Source organism: Cydia strobilella, chromosome Z, assembly GCF_947568885.1.
Source record: "Cydia strobilella chromosome Z, ilCydStro3.1, whole genome shotgun sequence".
NCBI lineage: Eukaryota > Metazoa > Arthropoda > Insecta > Lepidoptera > Tortricidae > Cydia > Cydia strobilella.
Window position 1 is genome coordinate 13,910,716 of NC_086068.1, and position 16,937 is coordinate 13,927,652.

Here is a 16,937-nt window from a genome sequence, read left to right on the forward strand (position 1 = left end):
GCCTTACCCAGCGAGCCTTACCGTGCGCGTGCTACCAGCGCGCCTTACTGTGCGCGTGCTGCCAGCACGCCTCACCTTTGCGCGTGCTATCTGCGCGCCTTACCTTTGCGCGTGCTATCTGCGTGCCTTACTCTTGCGCGTGCTATCTGCGCGCCTTACTGTGCGCGTGCTACCAGCGCGCCTCACCTTGCGCGTGCTATCTGCGCGCCTTACCTTTGCGCGTGCTATCTGCGCGCCTTACTGTGCGCGTGCTACCAGCGCGCCTCACCTTGCGCGTGCTATCAGCGCGCCTATCCGTGTGCGTGCTCCTGCCTTGCACGTGCTATTAGCGCGACTATAAACTTTATTTTATTCTTTTTGTAATTTAAACCATCTGTAGCGTGTCATATTTAGACAATAGCCGTTAAATAAAGAACCTACCCCTGTTATATCTATCTTTCCTTTCTACCTCCTCACTCCCAGCTCCGTTACTCACTCCTCCAATATACGTGGAGGAGGGAGTAACGTGACAGTTTTGGCGCCCAACTTTTAAATTTACCGGCTTTCTTAACCCTCTAAATTCTAAATTATAGACAGAATCCGTGTCTTTAAATCTTAAATAACTTTTCGGCCTCTTTCTGTTTAATTTTTTTTTTTATTTTTTTTCTTTAGTCAAATATGGCACGCACCATTAAATACGCTAATCTAAACAAAGCAGAGCTAGAATATGAGGTTCGCATTAGGTTAGAGGAACCTAGGGAAAACTTGGTTGCCTTGAAAAAGCAAGCAGAGGTTTTGGGTCAATCGCAACCCGCATCGGAGGTACTTAATTCCATTATTCCTCCACAGGAAGATTTATTACAGATTGAGACTTGCCTTACCTTCATACAAGCAAAAATTGAGCAGCTTCAAGCGAAACCTTCGCTATATGCAACTAAAAGGTTGGAATCATTTATCAATCACTTACATTATAGATTTAATCGTATTGATCTAGATCATGACTCTCCTTTTGCAGATAATCTTAATACTCTCTCTGAAAGATTCAAGGTTTTGGAGAACAGTTATGAAGGCTTACTATTTGAATCAGCGGAATCTACCCCTCAGTTTTCCCAACACGCTCCCGCGCCCGAGACCTCTGAGACATCATTAGCTACTTCTAACTCCCAACAATTAAAATCTCCTCTCGGCCAACAGACCTTCCAAATTGTTTCTCCTTCGAACGTAATCTCTGAGCTGAGGAAACTTGCTTATAATGGTGACTCTTGCCCAAAATCTTTTCTTCAAAAGGTACAAGAATTCAGCACCTCTCGCAACCTTAAAAAGGAACGTCTTGCTGAGTTAGTGTTTGAAATCTTCACTGATAAAGCCCTTCATTGGATACGCTTTCAAAAAATCCGTAAACCAGATCTTTCCTGGGACGATATTTCTAACTTATTAGTTAGAGATTTCGGAAATACGGACTACGATCACAAACTTTTGACTGCTATTCACGCTAGAACGCAAGGTGAAAGTGAAGCGATCGTTATCTACGTCTCCATTATGCACGGCATGTTCTCTCGCCTTAATAAGCAATTGCTGGAATCTGAACAACTGGCAATCCTCCTGAGAAACATACGTCCTTCTTACTCAGTTTTTGTTGCACTCAACAAAATAAATTCTATTGATGAACTCCTAGCGGCATGCCAAAATTATGAACATATTTTGGACAGAGACCGCAACTTCACAGAACCCAAACCAGCTGTAGACCAACTGGCTTCGGAGTTCAACTATATGCCTACTCCATCAACTTCCAAATTTTCTTCTAATTATAATTCTAAATCTGCATTCAATTCGGAGGTTAGACCTGGCAGATATAATTTCTCAAAGCAAGTAAATAGCATTAATAATAAATTTACTGCTAACCTTTTCTGCGTCCGATGCCGTAGCAATGGACATTCCCTTAGCACCTGTAACCAACCTCACTATCCTATTTGCTTCAAATGTGGTCTGAAAGGTCACAAGTCCCCTGATTGCCCTAAATGCAATCCTTCAAATAGTTCTTCTCCAAAAAACTAACTCAGCGCGACTTAGATAAAGCTCATTACTTTAATGCAAATGATTGGAAAGATTGGCTGTCTTATCTTCGTAACTTTTTCACTGTCTATAAAATTTCTTCAGTTCTCTATGAGGAAGAACAAGATAGTGACAGACCATTTTTAACATTCACTATAGATAACATTCCCTTCTCTGGCTTACTAGATAGCGGCAGTTCATTAACCATTCTGGGCAATAACTCCCATTTCGGCCTTTTGAAAATGGGTTATCCTTTATCTAAGTCGTGTCCAACTACAGTTTCTACAGCCAAAAAGAAGAATAAACTACATTCAATTGGCCATATAGACTTGCTCATGACTTTTAACAATAAAACACACGCAATAAGAGCTCACGTATTCCCGGAAATACACCCTTCTATAATTCTTGGAGTTGATTTCTGGAAAGCTTTTGACTTGATTCCTGATTTACTAAAACCTAATTTTCTTGATGACTTAAAGTGTAACACGATTACACTAGAACAAGAAAAAATCTTTACTTTCGAAGCCTTAAAGTCTGAACAGAAAAACATCGCTAAAGATATAATTACTCGTTTTCGGCAGATTTCTTTTGAAGAAAAGGGCGAACTTGGAAGAACTCACCTGGTTTGCCACAAGATTGACACCGGTGATTCCCCTCCAATTAAACAACGCTGCTATCGACTCTCTCCTGAGAAGCAAAAGGCGCTGATCAACGAAGTGGACAAGATGCTCGCTTGGAAGGTAATCGAACCCTGCGAGAGCCCTTGGTCATCACCGGTTATTATAACCCCTAAAAAGAATGGTGAGTGGCGTTTCTGTGTAGATAGTAGGAAATTGAACGCCATCACTCGTCGTGACGCCTACAGCCTTCCTTTCATGAACGAGATCTTGGATCACCTGCGGGAAGCTAAATACCTGTCTAGCATCGACATCGCTAAAGCATTCTGGGAAGTTCCATTACATCCTCCAGACAAGGACAAAACTTCATTCTACGTTCCCGGCAGAGGAATGTACCGATTTGTGGTCATGCCTTTTGGTCTCACCAACGCTCCTGCAACGCAGCAAAGGCTTATGGACACACTCTTTACCCCAGAATTCGAACATAAGGTATTTTGCTATTTGGACGACATCGTTATCGTATCCAAAACTTTTGACGAACATATCTCCCTTTTACTAAAAGTTCTCGAAAAACTAACTTACGCTGGCCTAACAATTAACTTCGAAAAAAGTCAATTCTTTAAAAAGGAACTCAAATACTTGGGATTCATCGTCGACGAACAAGGCTTAAGGGCTGATCCTGATAAGGTTCGTGCTATATTAGACTATCCTACACCAACCACGAAGAAAGAAATCAGAAGATTCCACGGCACCTGCAGTTGGTTTAGAAGGTTCATACCTAACTTCAGCACTATAGCAGCACCACTGAACAAGCTAGCAGCTACGGGTAAGAACGCTCCTAAATTCCTTTGGACTTCTGAAGCTAACACAGCCTTCCTGAAACTCAAAGAACTCTTGGCTACAACTCCCGTCCTTGCCTGCCCTAACTTTGAAGAACCCTTCGCCGTCCATTGTGATGCCTCAAATTACGGAATCGGCGCGATTCTGACTCAAAAACATGAAGATAAAGAAGCTGTCATCGCATATATGAGCAAGACCCTGAACAAGCACGAGCAAAACTACTCAACCACTGAACGCGAGACTTTAGCTGTAATTACTGCTTTGGAGCACTGGAGATGCTACGTCGACAACGGTAGACAGTTCACGGTATACACCGATCATGCAGCCCTCAAATGGTTCTCAAATTTATCTAATCCTTCAGGAAGACTTGCCAGATGGACTCTCAGACTTTCAACTTTCAACTTCATTCTAAAGCACAAACGAGGTAAGGATAATGTCGTCCCAGACTTACTATCACGCTTCAATAACAAAGACTCGGATCTTCACTATACAGCACCTATAGTCCAAGAAAATCAGCATAGAAACAACGACGAAGAACTTTATAACAGACTTGTTACAGATTGTCAAAACAATCCCGACAGCTATCCAAACTACAACTTCAAAGACAACAAGTTATTCCGTCAGAGGTGCAATCAAGACTCCTTATCGAATGATTTCATTTGGAAAGAAGTTCCACCTCCTGCAGAAAGAAAGTCGCTGATTGAAAAATTTCATGGACTTCCGTCGGCACCTCACTTGGGAACCTTCAAGACTTACAAGAAACTTTCACAACACTATTACTGGACAGGCATGTTTAAAGATGTGGCTAGACTCATATCTACATGTGAAACATGCCTATCCTACAAACACTCCAATCATTCACCCTATGGTCCTATGGGCAAACCAAAAATTTGTTCACGACCCTTCCAATGTATATCCCTTGACCTTCTAGGCCCTTTACCTATGACTAGAAAAAGAAATCAATATATACTAGTCATAAACTGTTATTTTACTAAATACAGTATAATTTTTCCTTTAAAGCGTGCCCGAGCTCCAGACATAATCTACTACCTAGAGAATTTCGTGTTTCTAGTTTTTGGAGTCCCACAAACGTTAATCATGGACAACGGACCTCAATTCCGTTCACGTGAGTTCCACAACTTAATTAATAAATATAAAATACCCTTCGCTAACTTTAATCCCCTTTACTGTCCACAGGTTAACCCGACAGAAAGATATAATAGAACCATAATAACTGCTCTAGCATCCTTGGTTGGTGATGATCATAGATCATGGGATACTCACCTCCCAACAATTCAGTCTGCTATGAATAACTCGACTAACCTAGTAACTGGCTACACACCTTCATTTTTGGTTTTCGGACGCGAAACTATTCCTTGTGGTTCTATTTATTCACACTGTCAAAATCTTGACGAAATAGTGTTCCTTCCTAGAGATATTTATGCCAATAACCTGGCGCTCTTATCCCCAATTTTCGATAAAGTTCAAGTCGCCCTATTTAAGGCACACTCTAAAAACAGCACTAGATACGACCTTAGAAAATCCTTTAAGGAATTTGAGGTTGGCGATATAATTTGGAGGAAAAATTACGTCCTCAGCAATGCCGGCAACTATTTTAGTGCCAAACTGGCCCCTAAATATATCAAATGCAGAGTTATCCAAAAACTCTCACCTCTTGTCTATATACTTGAAGATCCTAATGGGTCCAGAAATAAATGGCACATTAAGGACTTCAAAACTTAATTTTTATTAATACCTATTTAAATTAATATTCATCACTTCATCTTAGGTTTATTTTTTTATTTTTTTTTTATCTTATATTTCCAGGCATCTAATATGCTTCAGCTTGCGACTAGACTTCAATGTCTCGCATGGCATCTTCTTCCGGAGCGGTTCTCCAATCTAAAATATAAAAAAAAAAAAAATATATATATATTAAGCTACTTGTTCATTCTATTTATGCCCAATACTCGTGGTAGGTCTACCCCTACCACAACTTAAGTAGATACTAACTCTATTTTTCTTACTCTCGTCGGCTCTAAACCGACTAGATTGTATATATTTTTCATCATTTTTTCCAGTGGAGCGGCCGACTACTCCCAAAAAAAAAAAAAGCCATAGGTCATTGAGAGTTTTTCCTTAGGAGTGTGAGTCATCGAACGTGAACCACAACCCCTTACTCATGTCTGAGATGGATAATCGCGTGATTTTTGAAAGAGAGGTATGAACGGACAGGAAATTCCCTACTTCATTTTGTTTAACTTTATTCTAGCACTTCATCTCATACCCTGCACTAATTCTTCTTTAATAATTAATTCTATGTTTTCTTTAGCACTTCACCTCACTTTGCACTACTTTTACGTATATTAGACAATAATAATAAAAATTTAAAAAAAACTTTCCCGTTGAAGTTAACGTAAAAGTTTTTTTTTTCCGTGGTTTTTGGGGTAATGTAGTGTTTTACCTTGCATGCCTGGATTACTTCTCTGTAACTCCTCCCTTCTTTGGTTTCTAGCGTAAGAATCCAATTGATCGAACCTTTTAAAATTGCATTCCCTGGCTCCAATTAAATTACTATTTTCTTGATCTGCGCCTGAAAATCACAGGATAACGTTACGGAGATGCTTAAAGCTCTCGCGAACTTTCCTGTCGCGTGCGAAGTCTGAAACCTCTGCCCCGCTTGCTGTTTCATAATTCCTGAAACTTACCTTGCTGTTTTTCTAATCATTTCATGTTTTTATAATAATTTCAAAGCTAATCGACCTAAAATTCACTATAAATTTTCCTTGACATATTTGTTTCTTTGTTTCGACATAATCCGTCAAACTATTAAATTACTCTAAATTCCTTAGCATGAAGTTTAGGTCGTATAGTTTTCAAGTAGTTTGTTCTAAATTTTACCTAAAAATTGCTACTGGTGAACAAATATTTTCAAATATTTTCAAAATTAATAACGAAGTAAAGAAGAATTCTAGAAAATGTTATTGCTAGCTATATAAGCGGCCCAGCGGACATCTGAATTCAGTTTGCTTCTAGTTCCCAACAAAGGAACATCAGTTGTAAGGGTCCGTGCGGGGCCAAGCCAGGCCCCGCACCATCAAGAAACCCTCGATCGCGCTCATTAAAAGGTTACCTGTGTTCCTGGCGAAGTCTGGCGCTCTCTGCACGCACCCAAGTCCGGTGGTGCTTTGCAGTTGCTCTAGCGGAGCGCCTCGTCTCCTAGGCGCGCGCTATCGGCGCGCCTCGCCTCAACAGGCGCGTGCTGTCACCGCGCCTCGCCCGCTATCGGCGCGCCTCGCCTCAACAGGCGCGTGTTGTCACTGCGCCTCGCCTCTTTGAAGAGCGTGCTTATCAGCGCGCCTTACCCAGCGCGCCTTACCGTGCGCGCGCTATCAGCGCGCCTTACCCAGCGAGCCTTACCGTGCGCGTGCTACCAGCGCGCCTTACTGTGCGCGTGCTGCCAGCACGCCTCACCTTTGCGCGTGCTATCTGCGCGCCTTACCTTTGCGCGTGCTATCTGCGTGCCTTACTCTTGCGCGTGCTATCTGCGCGCCTTACTGTGCGCGTGCTACCAGCGCGCCTCACCTTGCGCGTGCTATCTGCGCGCCTTACCTTTGCGCGTGCTATCTGCGCGCCTTACTGTGCGCGTGCTACCAGCGCGCCTCACCTTGCGCGTGCTATCAGCGCGCCTATCCGTGTGCGTGCTCCTGCCTTGCACGTGCTATTAGCGCGACTATAAACTTTATTTTATTCTTTTTGTAATTTAAACCATCTGTAGCGTGTCATATTTAGACAATAGCCGTTAAATAAAGAACCTACCCCTGTTATATCTATCTTTCCTTTCTACCTCCTCACTCCCAGCTCCGTTACTCACTCCTCCAATATACGTGGAGGAGGGAGTAACGTGACATGTTTTAAATTATATGACTTTAAGTTGCAACCTTTCTTAATAATTACTGATATAACAAATGTAGGTAAAATTAGTCCAATTTATAATTGTTTCGACACTACCGACCGAGGCGCCTCCTTTAGCCATTAATTCGGAGTTCGAGGTAAGTGGATGAACGTGGGTGTCAGAAATAGTATCCGGCGAGAGGGTGGGTGTCGGAGAAGAGAATGGGAGGTGGGTGAGCAACGGCCCAGACCTTCAACTAACGGTGCTATTGACCTGCAAACAGATTTTGTAACGTCATGTGAGCGTAATCGAGCGTTAACGAGCGGGCTTGCAGCGGCGCAGACATCGACAGAAGCTGCCAAAGTAATGGATACCGACACTTATTCATTTATACCACATTTAGTTATACTGTTAGCCGACAGTTTGTTGCTCCGCTGACGGTTGTCTTCGCACATTGTCTTAAATTGACGTGTCCTGTTCTTATGCCTATGCATTTGTGTCGAGGGAATGTCACTTGTGAGATTTGCTTGTAGGATGGGGGTTTTTAATATAACCAGGGGGTGAGGTCCTTTAGGAAGCCTAAGCAGTGCGGTGGCCGGCGCTGGTCGGCTGCAAGGTCTGGGTTGCTGGGGTCGACGCCCGCCGTCTGCCGCCCTGCCAGCTGTCTCCGCCCGCTTATATTTAGACCGGATGGCAAAGCTCTCACTGAAACAGTTTCTCCCTTCTGTTTGCATAACTATTCACATTACTCGATCAGGCGCATTCTTTGATGCGTAAATTTCGGGGACGGAAGGTAACGCGCCGTTATTTGCATCGACGACCAACGCAAATCAATCGCCGCTTATGAGTAATTACTAATACTCGTATGTAGTTCAGTGAATTATCAAACGATTGATGCGCGTATCATTCCTATCAGTCGTCTCCGTCCTTCATGTGTTGCAGGGGTGCACTGCACTCTATGCTACTCGCATTTAAACAATTGTAAATTAAATATATTCCAAAAAAGGCGGGGTAAGTACCGTTATCTTACAAATGCAGTAAGATGCAAACGACGCCTGGGGAGCGCCGGTGTGCACAGTTATATACACAACACGGCGCGACACGACATGTCGGTGTGAATCTCGCCTCTAAAACCGGGGACCACATAAAAGTATTAAGCAAACCATTAAGTAAGTATTTCTGTATAGAACATAACACAATATCAATAAATACATACAAAGCCCGGGAATTACCGGCCGATAAAGAACCGAGCGAAGCGAGGCCATTTTATATACCTACACACCCCGGCTGAGTCGTGTATAGTGCTTTTCTCAAAAAATGCTTGGATAGAATCTAAAAACCGATAATAACATAAAAGGCGGCGTGTGACGCGCGCCCAAGTTCTATTGCCGGTCTAGGTCGGAAAATTGTCTCGTTGAAAAGAAGTAGGTAAACAAAATGCTGTACGAAATTACATTGCCAGCCGGGCATTGCTAATGCGCGTGCAACGCGATGTTTCGCAGCCTATTATTACGAACGCAATGACAATATTTCCACACATGACTGAGAAAAAGTTTTAATTCACTTAGTTGGTTATGTCGCTACCTATTAGTCCACCCGGCACGCGGGTACACTATTAGCAACGACACAAAGAGGCAGCGGTATACGAACGGCCAACTCGGTTTTAACAAAGCAGCGTTATCACGCATAAGTACCCGTACCATGAGTCACTGACAGTGTCAAAACTGACATACATATACGCTAACGTCTAAGTAATTTACTTTTCACCTCAGCAGCTCGAACAAGCCTACTTTCGTCACTCCCTGGAGTGAGGAAAGTGCGATTTTCCTCACTCCAGGGAGTGAAACAATGTAGCTTTTTAATTTAGTGAAGGCCATGAACTTCATACTTTTATAACATTTTTTATGGTACGGTACGGTACGGTACGTTACGTTACGGTCCGGTCCGGTCCATATTATCGTACATATTATAATATATTTTTTTCTGTTTATTCTGTGTAATTTGAAATACATTTTAACCTTTAATATGTTCTCACTACTGAGGTGAAAAATTATGTGTGCAACACGAGAGCAAAGTTATTTTACATCTCGTGTTTTTGAGTCCCTCGCTACGCTCAAGATTCTACCTTAGAATCTATCGCTTTCTCGGGACTCAAAATAAACACTCGCAAGAAAAACCAACTTTCCTCTCTTGTTGCACAAATAACTATTCTATACATCTCGCTCATACTAATATGCGAGTACGAGCGAGATGCACAGAAAATAAGTTACGTTCTCGATAGCGTTTATGTCAGTGCCAAACTGGTACGCTCGCTTCTCAACTTCAGCAGACAGTTTGTAAAGCCAATTTGAAACTACGGAAAGTCCTTATTAATAGAAGCCGGTAAAAAACATTGTAATGTACAAGACGAAGTCAGATGCTAATGACTAATTAACATTGATATTATACCCCAAAATATACATCCCAGTAGGTAATCCTGATACCTGTCTCATGCACATTACGCAGTTCTGGGAGTTAGCCAGTCGGTTTAAATCTGGCGGCCCCCATGAAAACAGGGCTAACCGTAAACGTTGCCGATTCCCGGGAGAGATTCGTCATTCAAAGAGTAATTGCGCGGGTGTCCGCCGTTTGAAGCTGTGTCCCTCGGCCCTCGAGCTTCAAAGTACACCTCGGTGCGTTCGAAAATGAGCCAACCACACAACTCGGCTTTATAATGTAGGTAAAATACATAACAGCATATAGGTAGCATAATATGTATATATATTATATTCAAATTGTAATTGCGCTAAAGAGTGAGAGCTCCGTATTTGAATATGTTCGGGATTGATGGGAGCCTCCGGCAGGCGTGTCTCACTCCGCAATTTCGTCGCGTCTCTACAAGTACCTGCGGCCGCCTCAATTTTGAGGTTTTGCCTAGTAATTGCCGCACACCGCTATGGTTAACGGACGCCTGCACGCGCTTGCGCCGCCTTGCGCGTAGTAGTCGCGTTTTGTTAGGGAGTGAATCTTCTGTACCTACTTAGTATGTAATATTATATAGGTATATTCTGTGCCTCCGGTCGGTGAGATCGGAGCCGGAGTAAAAGGGTTTACCAGGCTAAGCGAACAAGAAGTGCCCCCAACGACGGGTTTGGTCTTTCTTTCAGGTGGTGTACTACTGGAAGGTCCTAAGAACACTATGCTTAATATCAGTCCTCGATCTTCTTTTGTTTTTGAGTTATTCAGGATAATGTAAAATAATCAGCGTATCAGTGAAAGTGTCATATTTTGTAAACTGTTCAAGTTAGATTAAGCAAACAAAACTATATTTGACAATTAATAAAATAGATTACAAAATGCATATTTTTAACCTGCATCATGTCCCAATACTTCATTATAAAAAAAAAGCATTTTTCTTTCTTCTAATTTTTTTAACTTTTCGCGGAGAGTACACCTACAAAAAAAAATGTATGAGTAGCCACTAATACCCACTACATACACATACAATAATATTTGCGTAAATCTTCGTGCGTCATGTGTGTGTGTGTGTGTGCGTGCGTTGGGAGCACTTCTTGTTCGCTTAGCCTGCTAGACCCTTTCGCTCATATTGCGGTATAATTACATGCCTTACAGGTATAGGGTCAAAAACGTTCGAGATAACCGGCGACTTTTCTGTAGGAATTACAAGAGTTAACGATGTGGATACATTTTTCAAAGACTTTATTATACAACTTTTAACAACTAAAAGGTACATGCCTATAAGGATAAAGTAAGAAAATTAGGCTTTAGAGTCCGTTTATGTTATGACGTCACTTTAATTCGGTACAAAGTTTTGACCCTACAATATCAGTAATATTACCGACATTGGTAAGTATAAATTATATCTCAACTCATTAAGCTCATTAAATGAAAATCACAGATTTCATTTAATATGTAATTTTCAGTAATATATCGTATAGGTAGTAGAAGCAAGTACTGGTAAAATGCAGAGAATCAAAGAGTTGGACGATCTTGAGGTGTGTACACAAGATTGTGTACTTGGGATCTCAAATAAACGATGATGGCGACTGCTACCAAGAGGTGGTTAGAAGAGCCCAGATGGCCTAAGCTGCGGTGAATAGACTCAAGAAAATATGGGAGAACAGGAGCATAAACCCCTATGATCAAACTAATGCGGACCCTTGTTTTCTCGTTCTTTCTGTACGCGTCCGAAACCTGGACCATTCGAGAACCAAAGTGCACCACAGTTCTGGCGAAGAATGGTCCGAATCTCATGGGCTGATCGCCGTACAAATATCGTATCTATTCTCGACGAACTCAAGATCAAAACGGGGCTCTCCACCCAACGTGTACTTGGTTTCTTCAGCTATTTGAGCAGGACATGACCACACAGTATGGAGAAGCTTATAATCACTGGCTGCATGGCAAGGAAGCGTGTGGATGGACGTATGGCCACGCGCTGGGCGGACAGAATAACGTCGCGTCGGAGACAAAAGCCACATTACAGGCTAAATAGCATACATCGGGCCTAAGATACAGCGGCTTGGAGAGCACTGGAGAGCACTGGTGAGGAGTGTCCACAGTAGTCACGGCACGTCCCTCAGCCATGAGGATAGGACAAAGAAGAAGATATGAAATAATCAACATCACTAGTACTTTGAAAGTAAAACTCACATATCTTGATTTTAAACAATATGGTTGACTTATTACTTATTGACTTATTATTGACGTGGTTATCACACTGATGCGAATTCGCACGTCGCCCCGGTGTACGAGCGTGACGGCGCTATACGCGTGCGCTATAGCGATGACCCGCTCGGACACCAATGTAAAGACCGTCTTAACCTACTTGGTTCATATGGCTTAACTATATAATAGACAAAAAACATTACCTCCCTAGGGATTTATTTTCCTTTTATTACCGCTTAACCTGCGCGAAACACCACCATTTATGAGCAAGTGTAATGAAAAATAATTAACAATTATTACATGTGTCTACAATAACTTAACATCACTTCTTTTACTCACCCGCTACTTCAAGAAGGTAATTGGAACTGCATTCTCTCCAATATCTGAAATAAAAGATAGAATGTAAACATTTAGTTAGTTAGGCCTCATTCTCACGAGCGCTTTTTCAACGCGCGTTAAAAAAGCGCTTGAATCTGCCCGCACGCTAAATTCGATTTAAAGGCCAAGGCTTAAAGTTGAAAATCCAATATGATAAAAAGCGCTACCGTCATCGTGTGAATAAACACGTTTACGAGTACATCTGTGTCATTCAAACGCTTTTTTAACGCGCGTTGAAAAAGCGCTCGTGAAAATGAGGCCATAAACTTGATTTTCATTATTTACGCCTGCCTAGGATCTGAATTCATTTTCGCCTTCTTTTTTAAAACAAGTTTCTTGATTCTCTGTTGCTCTGTTGGCTTTCAATGACATGTGCTTATGTATAGTTTGTGGATAAGTAGGTAAAATATAAATAGTACATTGTTGCCGAGGGATGGAAAGAAAGGCATTTTCTGACGAGGTACCTAGATGCCAGGCCGAGGCTTGGTCCGAGTCAGAAAATAAATAAATAAATATTATAAAATGGAGATTATGGACATTAGTCTGAAATAAAATATATTGATTGATTGATTGAATAATAATAATGACGAGAATAATGACGTTGTGATCATAAAGTTGGACATAAAAAATGCCTTTAATTCTGTCGAAAGAGATGTAATCTTACAGCAAGCGAAAAATCATACCCCCGCTCTGTATCCATTTCTTTTCCAATGCTACTCGGCTCCGAACTCCGAGCAACCTTTTTTCGATAACAATACCATCGCGTCACGCTCAGCAAGGCGATCCATTGGGCCCCCTTGTGTTTTGCCTAGCTATAGGTACGAAGCCTGATCAGGCCTATGGAACTCCGCGCGAGCTCGGATTTATACCTACGACTCGCTTCCCGCCGGCGGGACACAAGCTAGCCAGTTGGTTGCCACACGCGCTCACGCACGCACGTCACCGCGCGCTATGCCAAAGAAATGTCTTCGTCACGAGCAAATAACAAAACCTGTAGTGTGGATGGATGCAGAAACAACGAAACAAATAAAAAAATATAGTTTTTTCCTCTTTCGACGGATGAGGAAAAGTAAGTAGACATTCTCAATATAGGGACTTACACCTACTGTTATTATTTTTACGATAGTTACAAGCTACGTAGGTACTTTTAAATTGATTTATAGATGTAGGTAATGTTTTTTACGACACATTTATAGACACCTAAGTATTTGACAGAAGCGTCGGCAACCCTAGCGTTGTGTCGGCGCGCGCGGTGCGGGGAGCGGCGCGTTGAAGGTCACTCCATTGTATTTTTGTGTAGGTATCAAAACGGTAGATATTTGCGTTTTCTTTGAGAGATAAGTATCTGTTCGTAAGAACTATTATATAATCTGTGGCCTGATCACAACATAAGAATCACCTCTGAATGTCTGGTATTTAGACGACGGGACCATAGGAGGCGATTCTGATGTTGTTCTGAACGACGTCAACAGACTTCTGCCAGCCCTGCGGTCTATTGGCCTGGAAATAAATTCAGCAAAGTGCGAGTTGTTCGCCTGCAGTCCCGCTGCGATGAACTCCGTCCCCAATTTCGAACCTTTACTTCCAGGCATTAAGGTCCGAAACAAATCATCCTTTTGCCTCCTTGATGCTCCGATTTTTCCTGAAGGGGAAGTTCGGCGCTCCAGGCAAAGACTGGCATTGAGATCTTCTTACGAGCGCCTAAAACACTTATCAGCGCACGTGTCTCTGCTATTGCTACGCAATTGCTTCACTATGCCACGAATAACATAGACCCTACGGACGGCGCCAACTTGGATGTTTAAACAGGATGTTCAAGAATACGATACCACACTCAATAAAGATCTTGAAAGTGTCCTAAACGTCCAATTGAGTGGACGACCCGCTATTCTGGAGGTGTACGCCCGGACAACCCTGACCTTCAAAGACCTTGGGACGACACCTTGTGTGAGCGCATGTATTTCAACTTATTGAACAGCGCTCCACAAGCAGAAGATGTCGCCAGACTAAAAGCCGTCAGGCAACCCGAGTCGGGGGCCTGGCTGCACGCACTGCCTTCACCACAATTGGGTACTTTCCTCGACCATGACACGTTAAGAGTCGGAGTCGCCTTAAGACTAGGGTGTAAGGTATGCGAACCCCATCGCTGCATCTGCGGGACTATGGTCGAGACTAATAAAAGACCACGGCTTAAGCTGCTTGCGATGTGCGGGTCGAATACCAAGGCATCACGCCATCAACGAGCTAATCTGTCGTGCCATGGTCTCGGCCAGTGTACCATGCATCCTGGAGCCGCAGGTTTTAAGCCGCACAGACGGTAAGCGACCTTACGTTGGTACCTTGGGCAAAAGGCCGCAGCCTGATTTGGGACGACACTTGCGTTAGCACCTTTGCCGCCTCCCACATCACTCATACCAGCAAAATGGCAGGCGCGGCCGCCGAGAATGCTGCAAAATTAAAAAAATAACAAATATGCAAACTTGGTACCAACATACGACTTTGTTCCGGTCGCTATAGAAACGGCGGGGCCTTGGTGTGCGGAGGCCAAAACATTTATAACTTTGGGGCGGCGTTTGAGGGATAGGGGCTGCGACCCCCGTTCCGGCTCTTACCTAGTCCAGCAAATATCGCTGGCCGTGCAACGCGGCAACGCGGCGACCAGGTGACAGTCGGAACTGGACATAGGCCTTTTATATACCCACCTATACATTGCCTGTTAGTTTGCTAAAATTATAATTAATTTTATTTTTAGGTTTACTTCTAGTTTTAATTTTATAATATTTGATACTTAATGTCCTTTAGTAGTTTTGATTAATAAAATAACTTGATATTTTCTTAATAATAATAATAAGTTGATAATAATAATAAAGCTTGTCGCTGTGATAAACATTAGGCACTTCGCGTTTTCAATTTACGAACAAAATGCGACCATTTTCGAGCATGTTTCAGAATATTGTATTGTTTTGTAATGAGCTCGCAAAGCATTTTAAATCCTTTAAGGATTAGTGCTAGCTTAGAGACGTACGAGCCATTTCCATTCATGGCAGCTAAATATTGCAAGCAGGAAACCGCACTAACAATTTACAACAGACATATTTTTCTATAAACATGTTGGCATTAATGAACGTAACTTCTTTTATAAGGTATGATTGTTGTTATAGCAGATAGCAGTACGGATTTACGGAACCCTCGGTGGTCGAGTCCGACTCGCACTTGTCCGGTTTTAAAACTTACACGTCATGTAAAACAATGCACTTATTTTGTGAATAGAACAATTATAAAAGCTATTTTCATTAACGATGTCGAAAACGCCATAGGTACGTGAGTAAATGTGGGTCCATTATTACCAAAAGCAAACAAGAAGTGTTTCTTGTGCGTGGGTTGAGAGACAATGTCCTCAGACAGTCACGGACTCGTGATGTTTCCGACTACTCGTTTAGTGGATGGGCCGAGAATCAGAACGGCAAACAAGTCATTAGGCATCAGGATCAGGACTTTAAGCTGATAACATATACCGGGTGTTTCCTGTAACAGGAGCATTAAATTAAACTGGAGGCTGTACGCCTCAAACTGACCAACATTTGTTCAGCAACTTTTTAAAATTATGAAATTTTTAGATTATACCTTTTTCATACTAATTAAATATTATTTTCAATGTACGCTGTCATCTGTGTGTTTGACGTTGCTTGTCACCCTTTAAACATAAAAAACTGCAATACATTGCGTCTTAGAATAAACTTTAAAGTGTAATGAAAATCAAAACACAAGTTATTTTTAAAAGTTGCTGAACAAATGTTGGTCAGTTTGAGGAGTACAGCCTCCAGTTTAATTTAATGCTCCTGTTACAGGAAACACCCGGTATACTTTTTCATCACACTTGCTCAAAAAAGATCTTATTTCAGGTGTACTGAAGGACAAAGGCCTATATTGTTTTGCGCGGGAGTTATGGATTCTAAAAAAAAGCTATAACTCACGAGGGAGTTATAGCTTTTTTTAATTAACTATGTCACTAATTCATACGAACCAAGTAGGTATAAATGAGTTTTACTTTGAAAATACTGAAGTTTATAATATTTTTTACAGTACATATGGTGCTACTTTTCTGCACTAGTGCGTAAATTAGCATATTTCGTAACTATGTCAAAAATTTAAACTGCCATATGTACTGTAAAACGTTGTACGATACACGTGCGAATAGGTAATTCGCAACTCGTGTCGATTTAAAACACCCTTCGGTCGTGTTTTAATTTATCGCCACTCGTTTCGAATTTCCTCTTTTTCGCACTTGTATAGTAAATAACTATTTTGTTTATGCTTTCATTATATTTAAGAGGAGAGGTTTCATTATAAAAGCTAAATTGTAATCTAGTACGCTGATTAACTTTTTCGCTGATTAACCGACTTCTTTACCCAGAAGGAAGAGGTTTTGTATTCGGTTCTGGCTATGTTTTTAACCGACTTCTTTACCCAGGTTGTGGAGGAGGTGAGGTGAGGGGTAGGTGTGAGAG

General features: G+C 42.0%; 2 protein-coding genes across 2 annotated transcripts in view; one reads left to right on the plus strand and one right to left on the minus strand.

The window, feature by feature from the left end:
* LOC134754214 (neprilysin-2) overlaps nt 1–16,937 on the plus strand; it is a 278,975-nt gene that overhangs the window by 60,030 nt on the left and 202,008 nt on the right. The window lies entirely within an intron of this gene.
* The window catches only part of LOC134754182 (amyloid beta A4 precursor protein-binding family B member 1-interacting protein), a 129,874-nt gene that overhangs the window by 53,444 nt on the left and 59,493 nt on the right, over nt 1–16,937 (minus strand). The window contains exon 2 of the mRNA XM_063690314.1: nt 12,391–12,434. The gene's annotated coding sequence lies outside the window, so the exon portion shown is untranslated. The remainder of the gene's footprint in view (nt 1–12,390; nt 12,435–16,937) is intronic.